This window comes from Humulus lupulus, chromosome 9, assembly GCF_963169125.1.
Source record: "Humulus lupulus chromosome 9, drHumLupu1.1, whole genome shotgun sequence".
In the NCBI taxonomy this organism is placed as follows: domain Eukaryota; kingdom Viridiplantae; phylum Streptophyta; class Magnoliopsida; order Rosales; family Cannabaceae; genus Humulus; species Humulus lupulus.
In genome coordinates this window covers 64,224,471-64,233,698 of record NC_084801.1, presented here as the reverse complement: position 1 = coordinate 64,233,698, position 9,228 = coordinate 64,224,471, and the positions used below count along the sequence as shown (strand labels likewise).

The 9,228-nt window shown below is 49.2% G+C and overlaps 1 non-coding gene across 1 annotated transcript; it reads right to left on the bottom strand.

Moving 5' to 3' along the window:
• Positions 1-411: 411 nt before the first annotated feature.
• On the bottom strand, positions 412-518 carry LOC133802998 (small nucleolar RNA R71). The gene has a single exon (XR_009877735.1). It is a non-coding gene; the product is annotated as a small nucleolar RNA R71 (small nucleolar RNA).
• Between the last annotated feature and the right edge of the window lie 8,710 nt (positions 519-9,228).

Here is a 9,228-nt window from a genome sequence, read left to right as displayed (position 1 = left end):
GCAAATAATGTCACTAACGCAATTGCTATGGTTGATGATAGAGAAAGAGCCATAAGGGAGTATGCTGCCCCCATGTTTAATGAGCTCAATCCGGGCATTGTTAGGCTTGAAATTCAAGCACCCCATTTCAAGTTAAAGCCTGTTATGTTCCAAACGTTTCAAACAGTGGGTCAATTTAGTGGGTTGCCTACTGAGGATCCTCATCTTCAACTTCGTTCATTTTTGGAGGTGAGCGATTCTTTCAAGCTACAAGAAGTGAGTGATGTGGCCCTAAGGTTGAAATTTTTTCCTTTCTCTTTGAGGGATCGAGCTAGAGCTTGGCTCAACACCCTTCCTCCCGATTTGGTGACTACATGGAATGAGTTGACTGAAAAATTCTTGATGAAGTACTTTCCTCCCACCAAAAATGCCAAGTTTCGCAATGAAATCATGTCATTTCAGCAGCTAGAAGATGAATCATTTTTTGAAGCTTAGGAGAGATTCAAGGAGTTATTGAGGAAATTCCCACACCATGGGATCCCACATTGTATACAATTGGAAACATTCTATAATGGGCTCAATTCTTCCACTCGCATGGTGTTAGATGCTTCAGCTAATGAGGCTATTCTCTCTAAGTCCTACAATGAAGTTGTTGACGTTGTTTTTCATCAACTTAATTAGGAGAGCAATTAAACAAGAAAATATCAGAGAAAATGAACAAAGATGAACACAAGAGATTTTTTACGTGATTCAGCAGTTAAATCTTCCTAGTCCACGAGTCTATGTTATTAGAACTTGGGGGTTTTCTGGAAACTTTTCAGGGAATAGTTGCCCAGAGTCTCTCTAGAAATCAGAAATCGGTCCCTTACAAATGGAGCTTCCTTCTCAATTTATAGAGAAGGTTGCAGAATTCATTCCCACATATCTCAGGAAGATATTCTGTGAATCAATTAATATAATACTATTTAATGCATTATTTGCTACATACACGGAAACGTCCCATAAAATGTGGGATCAGATAACAAATTAAATAATATCCCTTAAACATTGGGATTGTACAACAATAAATATGTTCACATATAACTGATTAACTTAGATACGGGATTCATCAAATCTTTGAGACTATTCGTTGATCACGAGCTCATCGCCTAACTTTGCCTATGCTTGGAACAAATAGACATTGACGATGTTGCCACATTTCAAATCACCCTTTCTGAGCTCGAACTAGTCTGGATGGCAAGAGATGGTTCAGGGATATGTCCAAGTGTCATACCATGCTATTTGCGAGCTCGGGGCGTTTTCGAGGCTACACACCCCTTTGCACTTTCGAGGTCGTTGTTTACAGAGCAACGGTTTGACGCACGACGACCGCGTTTATTCCAAGCTTACACTTAACGAGCCTATATTTCAGGATCATAACTTCTCATGCTCGAAATCTGGGTGTAACATTTTGCCCCCTCAAAAGTATCACTTCGAATCCTATGAGAAGGAAACTTTTGAACTACCCTCCTTGGAAATTGTACCATTAATTGTACTCGAGTATGGACACGCGTCAGCTAAGGATTGACTAATCAGAGCACTTGAGTGCATTTTCACTTCTCCCACGTCTATTCGTCTGCCGCCATTACTCCATTTGTACCTGACCGTTGGATCAGATATGAAATCTGGTTAACGGCTTAGATTAGCCCAACCTTTGACTTTCCCTGGGGCCTATAAATATATCCCCATCGTCTTCCTTGTTTTACTTTCTCTCTTTGAGTTTTCAGAGAAAAAAGAAGAGAAACCAGAACCGAAGTGTGCCCTGCTCTTGCATGTTTTCCAAACCGAGAAAGCAAAACAACGTTGACTTGTTCGACTCCGTGAGATTATTCTTACAACCACTCCTTCAATAATCAATCTCTCTGTACCCACCAACTTCATTGTGTAAGTTTCTGTCCTTGATCCTGTATGTTTATATGTATTTTTTCTTCATGCACATTTGTATTGTTGTTGCATTTGTAGGCACATATACTAGTTTAGCACTAGAATGTTTTAGCTGATACCGTGTAGTGCTTAGGATCTTTTGATATTATGGGTTCCAAACCAAGATTTTCCGTAAAAGATGCAAATATGGTTCTTTTACTGTGTTATTTAACTTTCAAATATCATATCGTGTAGACCAAGAAATGGGGTATGGAATTAGGGTTTCTAAATTGTACGTTTCCCAAAAATATCACCTTTTTGAGTAACCGCCAACTTTTTCCCTGAAAATTCGGGATTCTAAAAAAGAAATCCACTTCCCTTCTCCACATCAAATACACACTCGAAGCCCGAGCCGTATAATGGCTCGAGTGTTCTCTCGAGTTTACCCGTTCCTTCGAGATCCTCGATCTCGATCGAACTTACTCCGTGACCTCGGGCTTTTGAGCTCAAATCACTTAAAATTTTGTCCTTATTTCTTGTGCCTGGACCTCACCCTTTTCTTTCTTGCTAGATTTCACAGAATTTGGAAAAACTGTGGGGGTCAGTGCTCGCAACTCCCTATTACCCGTCGACTCCAAGCCCTGAATCGCCCTTTACTCGAAATCAGCGACTTATTCGCGAGCACAAAGTGAGGTGTGAGGAAGAAGACATTCGAGCTCACTTCCGATGCCAAATCGACGAAGTTTGGGAGAGGAAAAGGAAAAGACTTCGGGTCGCAATTTATCCCGATCCAGACCCTGAACTTAGATCGGTCCCTCTCGACCCCAAGCTCAGAGTCACTGTTTCCTCCAAGCCGGGTGATCTCAGTTTCACACTGATGGAAGATTCATCAAACCTTCCTTCCACTTCGAAACCTACTTCCATCCCTACGTCTAGGGGAGAAATTTTCAAGGCCAAACATTACTGGAGCTTGGTGTCTTCATTACGACAGATCTCCGACATCGTAGCTCGCCATGGCCTAGGATTATTAGGCTTGCTGAGATGTCAAGCTCCCACCTCCAACGAGCGAAGTTGCTTTGGTCTGGGTGATGGCCACCCCGACAATAAATTGAACCTCGCGGCTTGGAGTTGCGAGCATATGAATGCAGGGGCTCTATTGCCCTTGAAGTCCTTTTTTAAGGACTTTCTGGATTTTTTTGGGCTCACGCCCTTCCAGCTCAAGACAAATTCATACAGGGTCTTGTCAACCCTATGTTCGTTGTACCACGAATTGAAGTGGGAAGGACCTTCGTCAAGGGAGATTTTATAACTCTTTTGTCTGAAAAGCAACCCCTCCTGAGCTCAGGGGGGAGATGGGTTCTACTATCTTTCGAGCTATCCCAAAGAGAAGAAGATCTTCGAGCATACACCCAACCATCCCCCCAGTTTCAAGCTGGCCTTCTTCTAGATAGACGGTCTGGCTCCCTCAAAGTTTTACTCATTCAGGCGAATTCGTAAGTGTATTATTCCCTTTCCTTTCATGTTTGATTTTTTCTTAGGCTTGAAATAATCATAATGTTTTCAACTCTTCAGCCAATTATCACTGTCCTACTCCCACGGACGCAATGAAGGAGCACAAAGAAGCCCTGCTCAAGCTTTCATACGGTAGGTGCTCCCTGTCTTATCTTCTTCACGAAGATAAGCTTCGAGCCTGCGGTCTTTTGGAGTGGGACCAATCAACTGATGATACCGCCTACCAGAAATACACCCAGTGGGAGCATGTGCCACTCTCAACTGATAAGCTTCCTCCGAGGCGAAGCTCGAAAGCACGATCTTCAGCTCACCGTTGTAGGAGTCTGTGCTTGGGGAATGACACCAACGACGAGTCCTCAAGTTCGAGTGACAGAGGTAAGGTCATTCTTAGCTCAGCCTTGTGGTCCCCTTCCCTACTTAAGCATAAACTGACACCTTGATCTTATGCCTAGATGATAGGGACAACTTTTATGTATGGTCTTGGGTAGATGATAGGTGTTGACGGTGAAATCTTGTCAACGAAATTAGGTCAGAAAACTCAAAGGTAAATGCAACGATGTTTAAATAAAAACTTAGAATGAACTTATGGAAGGATGAACACAGATGAACAATGGAGTGAAAAATGTACATTGCATAATAGCCTTTGCATACAATGAATTTTCCAACCCCCTTCTCTATGGAAGTGGGGTTCATTTTATAGTAGGCTCTAATGGCCTTGGATACATGGTGGTCCAGGGGACCAGATGGTACACAAGTACTCTGTCAGGAGAGTGGTCTCAGGGGTAGTGGTGCTGATATTAGTACATAGCCAGGTACCATGAGGAGGTCTCCACTACTCTACCGTACGAATGTCAGAGGAGTGGTACAGGTGATAGTGGTGTCGACTCTGACATTTGATTGGGAGTATGCAGGCCATGTCTTTTCTCCTAGTGCTCCCACTACCTGACTAGCATGAGTACCACGGTCAGACGTACGGGGTCTTACAAGCCGTACCCCGTACGAGATTGTACCATCGTGACCTTTCAGAATCATACTTGGGCTTTCACTTCTAGAAGGTGGGGTTTCCATAGGTGATGCCATCACAAGGAGAGGGGCGCGAGATGCTATCACGCGAGGCCCTCGCATAGCCATGGCGGGGCTTTGCAAGGTCGCCCCTGGTGGAGATGCCATGAGATGCTCCCACGCGAAGCCGTCGGGGGTAGGAGAGGCTCCCACGGGAGGCCATCAAGGCTATGGGATGCTCCCACGCGAGGGCCCCCCACAGGGCTAGGAGATGCTTCTAAGCGAGGCCGCCGGGGCTAGGAGAGGCTCTCACGCGAGGCCTTCGTGGCCCAGCCGAGGCGGGGCTATGCGAGGCTGCTGCTGAGTGCCGCGGCGCGCGAGGTAGTGGGCGAGGTGCGCATGCGAGGTGGCCCACGCTGGGGCACTGGGCGCGCAGAGGGGTGGCGCGAGGCTGGGGCCTCGCGAGACGCCTGCTGAGTGCCGTGGCACGCGAGCTGGTGGGTGAGGTGCGCACGCGAGGCAGTCCACGCTGGGGCGCTGGGTGCTCCGAGGGGTGGCGCGAGGCTGGGGCCTTGCAAGACACCTGCTGAGTGCCGTGGCGCGCAAGGTGGTGGGCAAGGTGCGCAAGCGAGGCGATCCACGCTGGGGCGCTGGGTGCGCCGAGGGGTGGCGCGAGGCTGGGGCCTCGCGAGATGCCTGCTGAGTGCCGCGACACGCAAGGTGAGTGCCTCGCGGGGCCTTGCGCCTGGGCGTGTCCGAGCGAGGGGGGCCTCGCACCTAGGCGTGTCCGAGCGAGGCGGCCCCAAGTGCCTCTTCGTGAAATGCGGTTGTTAGGCTCGCGAGATGGGGGGTCTCGTGATGTGCCTGGGTACTTGGTTCCCTTTGCATGCAGATAGGTGTATGTCACGGGTGTCTTTGGCAGCGTTTACACGTGTGAGTACATCTTGACCCATGAGCCCGTCAACCTCATGCGGGCACATCGGACCTCACTATGTAAGGGCCTTGTGCACCTATCCTCTTGCAGTATTCATTGTGGCCGCTTAGCTTAGCAAGGCCAAACCTTATGGCTCACAATGTGTTATTTCTCATGAGACGATCTCCTGTATTCAACAAGGCGTACAGGTTTGAGCCCAATAGCATGACTAAGTGACCTTTATCCCTGTGTTCCAACCAGGGACTAGAGATTTTTTATTTGGTGGATTTTTAGCATCCACACTTGCCCCCCAGTCTATAGGGAGGCCTTTAGGCATTCTTGTAGACTAATCTCTTCCTTTTTATTATCCCTCTTTTTTCTCCTCATTTTTGTTTTTGCTATTTATCGTGCTCGAGGTCCTTTGGAACCCCGCGAAAGGGGGTTCAGTAGGTCTCTCTTTGGTGCACCTTGATGGTATCTATAAGGATATATTGACCCCTTGGGTTCTAGTTATCCTTTTATATATTTTCGCGCTCTCTTATTATTTCTTGTGAGAAGCGTCCTTCTCGTCATTAGGCATTGTACTATTTTTGCAAGCGTCTTCTTTGAGACCCTTTCTGCAAGCGTCTTCTTTGAGACCCTTTTTGGAAGCGTCTACTTTGAGACCCTTTTTACTAGCGTCTACTTTGGAGATCCTTTTCTCAAGCGTCTATTTTTGGAGACCCTTTTCTCAAGCGTCTACTTTTGAGACCCTTTTCTCAAGCGTCTACTTTGGAGACCCTTTTCTCAAGCGTCTATTTTTGGAGACTCTTTTCTCCAGCATCTACTTTTGAGACCCTTTTCTCAAGCGTCTATTTTTGAGGTGATCTCCCCTCGGGTCAGGACTTTCATGGCTTGACGGTCTTCGTTCATTCTCGAACTTGGTCAGCGACCCCTCTAGCACGACGCCCCCCTCTATATGGAATCTTCAGACGTATTGGTAGTAGGGCAACTGGAGGAAGGCTCGCTTTCTTCCACATAGAAGTTCTTATGGCCCTCTTCCACACGTATGTACTTCTGTGCTCTCTCTCAAAGTCATCCAAATTCGTAACTTCCCTTTTGAGCATGTTCCCCCACAACTTGCTTCCCGGATGAACTCCGGCTGTAATAGCCATCTTGTGCTCCGCTTTGGTTAAACCTCCCACCTTTGTTGCTTCTATACTGAACTTATAGATGTAGTCCTTCAGACTTTCATTCTCACCTTGTTTTATGTTAGCGAGGCTGGTGGTTGGCATGACATAATCACACGCGGCATGGTGTTGCTGAAGAAATTCATCAGAGAATTGTTGCCATGACTCGATTGTTCCTGGCCTTAACCTCTTGAACCACTTGTGCGCCACTCCTTTAAGCATAACGATGAAGCAATGACACTTTGCCCTGTTGTTGACCCCTCTTAACCTCATCAAGTTATTGAAGGAGTCTAAGTGATATTTTGGGTCTGTGGTACCCTCTTACGAAGTCATACGAGGCTCTCTGAAGCCAGTGGGCATTTTCTCAGCCTGAATCTCCCTCGTGAAGGGTGAATCACGGTCGAATTCTTTGTCATCCATGTGCCTCCCAAGCACAGTGGTGATCTTGCCTCGAGGGCTTCGCATTTTGGTGTCTAGTCCCCTCCTCCTTTCGCATAAGGAGTTTTGCGGGTTCTCGGGCTGATCCCTTGCCTTGGTTGTGTCCCTCGGGGGAACCGCGGGGGGTACGTCTCTTACTTCTGACCTCTCCCCATGGAGCTCTTTTCTTAGACCAGGGGGTGCCTCTTTTGAGGGGACTTCGGCCTCGTTCTTACGACCATCACCTTCCCTCCGCCTTTGCTCCTAGGGACATTTCGTCGGCCTAGGTCCCCCCTGGTACTTTGTCTGGGGGGGTTTTACTGGTGGAAAGTCGGGTTCCCCCATCGTCTACGGGGATAGTGCTTCCCCCTTTTTCAGGCTCCTTCCCTTTACGCTTAGGGAGGGGTATGCTTGACTTTCCTTGCAGTAGGTCGTTTAAAATCCCCTGCATGTTCTCTATCGTTGTTTCCAGCCTTCGAGTATTTTTATGCAACTCATCAATCTCATCCTTGTAGAAGCGCATCCTTAAGCTGGAACTTACCGAGTGTACCTCGGGACCCTTGCCTGGCCAGTGCGTCGAGGGACTGGGGTCCTGGTGGCCTGAGTGTGGGGTCAACCGGGGCAGGTTAAGTTGATACACTAGTGGCTCTGAATGACCTCCGTCATGCTGGATAGCTGGGCACGATGCTTCCCTCTCCTCCCCTAGGGGAAGAGGTTCTTCCGGTCCACCTCCATGCTCGGGCGGAGGGGGGTTGTTCTTGGAAGCCCTCCGCTCTACTTCGTCCCGGTGAACCTCAACCTCTCATATTTGCCGTAGGCGTTTTGAGTGTCTTAGCATCTTTCTTTGTTGGATGTGATGGAAGAACACTGGCTTGATGCTTGTTCTTCCCACAGACGGCGCAACTGTTGACTGTGAAATCTCGTCAACGAAATTAGGTCGGAAAACTCAAAGGTAAATGCAACGATGTTTAAATAAAAACTTAGAATGAACTTATGGAAGGATGAACAAAGATAAACAATGGAGTGAAAAATGTATATTGCTTAATAGCCTCTGCATACAATGAATTTTACAACCCCCTTCTCTATGGAAGTGGGGTTCATTTTATAGTAGGCTCTAATGGCCTTGGATACATGGTGGTTCAGGGGACCAGGTGGTACACAAGTACTCTGTCAGGAGGCTGGTCTCAGGGATAGTGATGCTGATACTAGTACATAGCCAGGTACCATGAGGAGGTCTCCACTACTCTATAGTATGAATATCAGAGGAGTGGTACAGGTGATAGTGGTGTCGACTCTGACATCTGATTGGGAGTATGTAGGCCATGTCCTTTCTCCTAGTGCTCCCACTACCTGACTAGCATGAGTGCCACGGTCAAACGTACGGGGTCTTACAAGCCGTACCCCGTACGAGATTGTACCATCGTGACCTTTCGGAATAATACTTGGGCATTCACTTCTAGATGGTGGGGTTTCCATAGGTGATGCCATCACAAGGTGAGGGGGACGAGATGTATCACGCGAGGCCCTCGCGTAGCCATGGCGGGGCTATGCAAGGTCGCCCCTCGTGGAGATTCCATGAGATGCTCCCACGCGAAGCCGTCGGGGCTAGGAGAGGCTCCCACGGGAGGCCATCAAGGCTATGGGTTGCTCCCACACGAGGCCCCCCCACGGGGCTAGGAGATGCTTCTACACGAGGCCGCCGGGGCTAGGAGAGGCTCCCACGCGAGGCCTTCGTGGCGCGGCCGAGGTGGGGCTACGCAAGGCTGCTGCTGAGTGCTGCGGCGCGCGAGGTGGTGGGCGAGGTGCGCACGCGTGGTGGTCCACGCTGGGACGCTGGGCGCGCCGAAGGGTGGCGCGAGGCTGGGGCCTAGCGAGACGCCTGCTGAGTGCCGCGGCGCGCGAGGTGGTGGGTAAGGTGCGCACGCGAGGCGGTCCATGCTGGGGCGCTGGGCGCGCCGAGGGGTGGCGCGAGGCTGGGTTCTCGCGGGATGCCTGCTGAGTGCCACGACGTGCAAGGTGAGTGCCTCGCGGGGCCTAGCGCCTGGGTGTGTCCGAGCGAGGGGGGCCTCGTGCCTAGGCGTGTCCGAGCGAGGTGGGCCCAAGTGCCTCTTCGTGAAATGCTGGTGATAGGCTCGCGAGATGGGGGGTCTCGTGACTTGCCTGGGTACTTGGTTTGCTTTGCATGCAGAAAGGTGTATGTCACGGGTGTCTTTGGCAGCGTTTACGCGTGTGAGTGCATCATGACCCATGAGCCCGTCAACCTCATGCAGGCACATCGGACCTCACTATGTAAGGGCCTTGTGCACCTATCCTCTTGCAGTATTCATTGTGGCC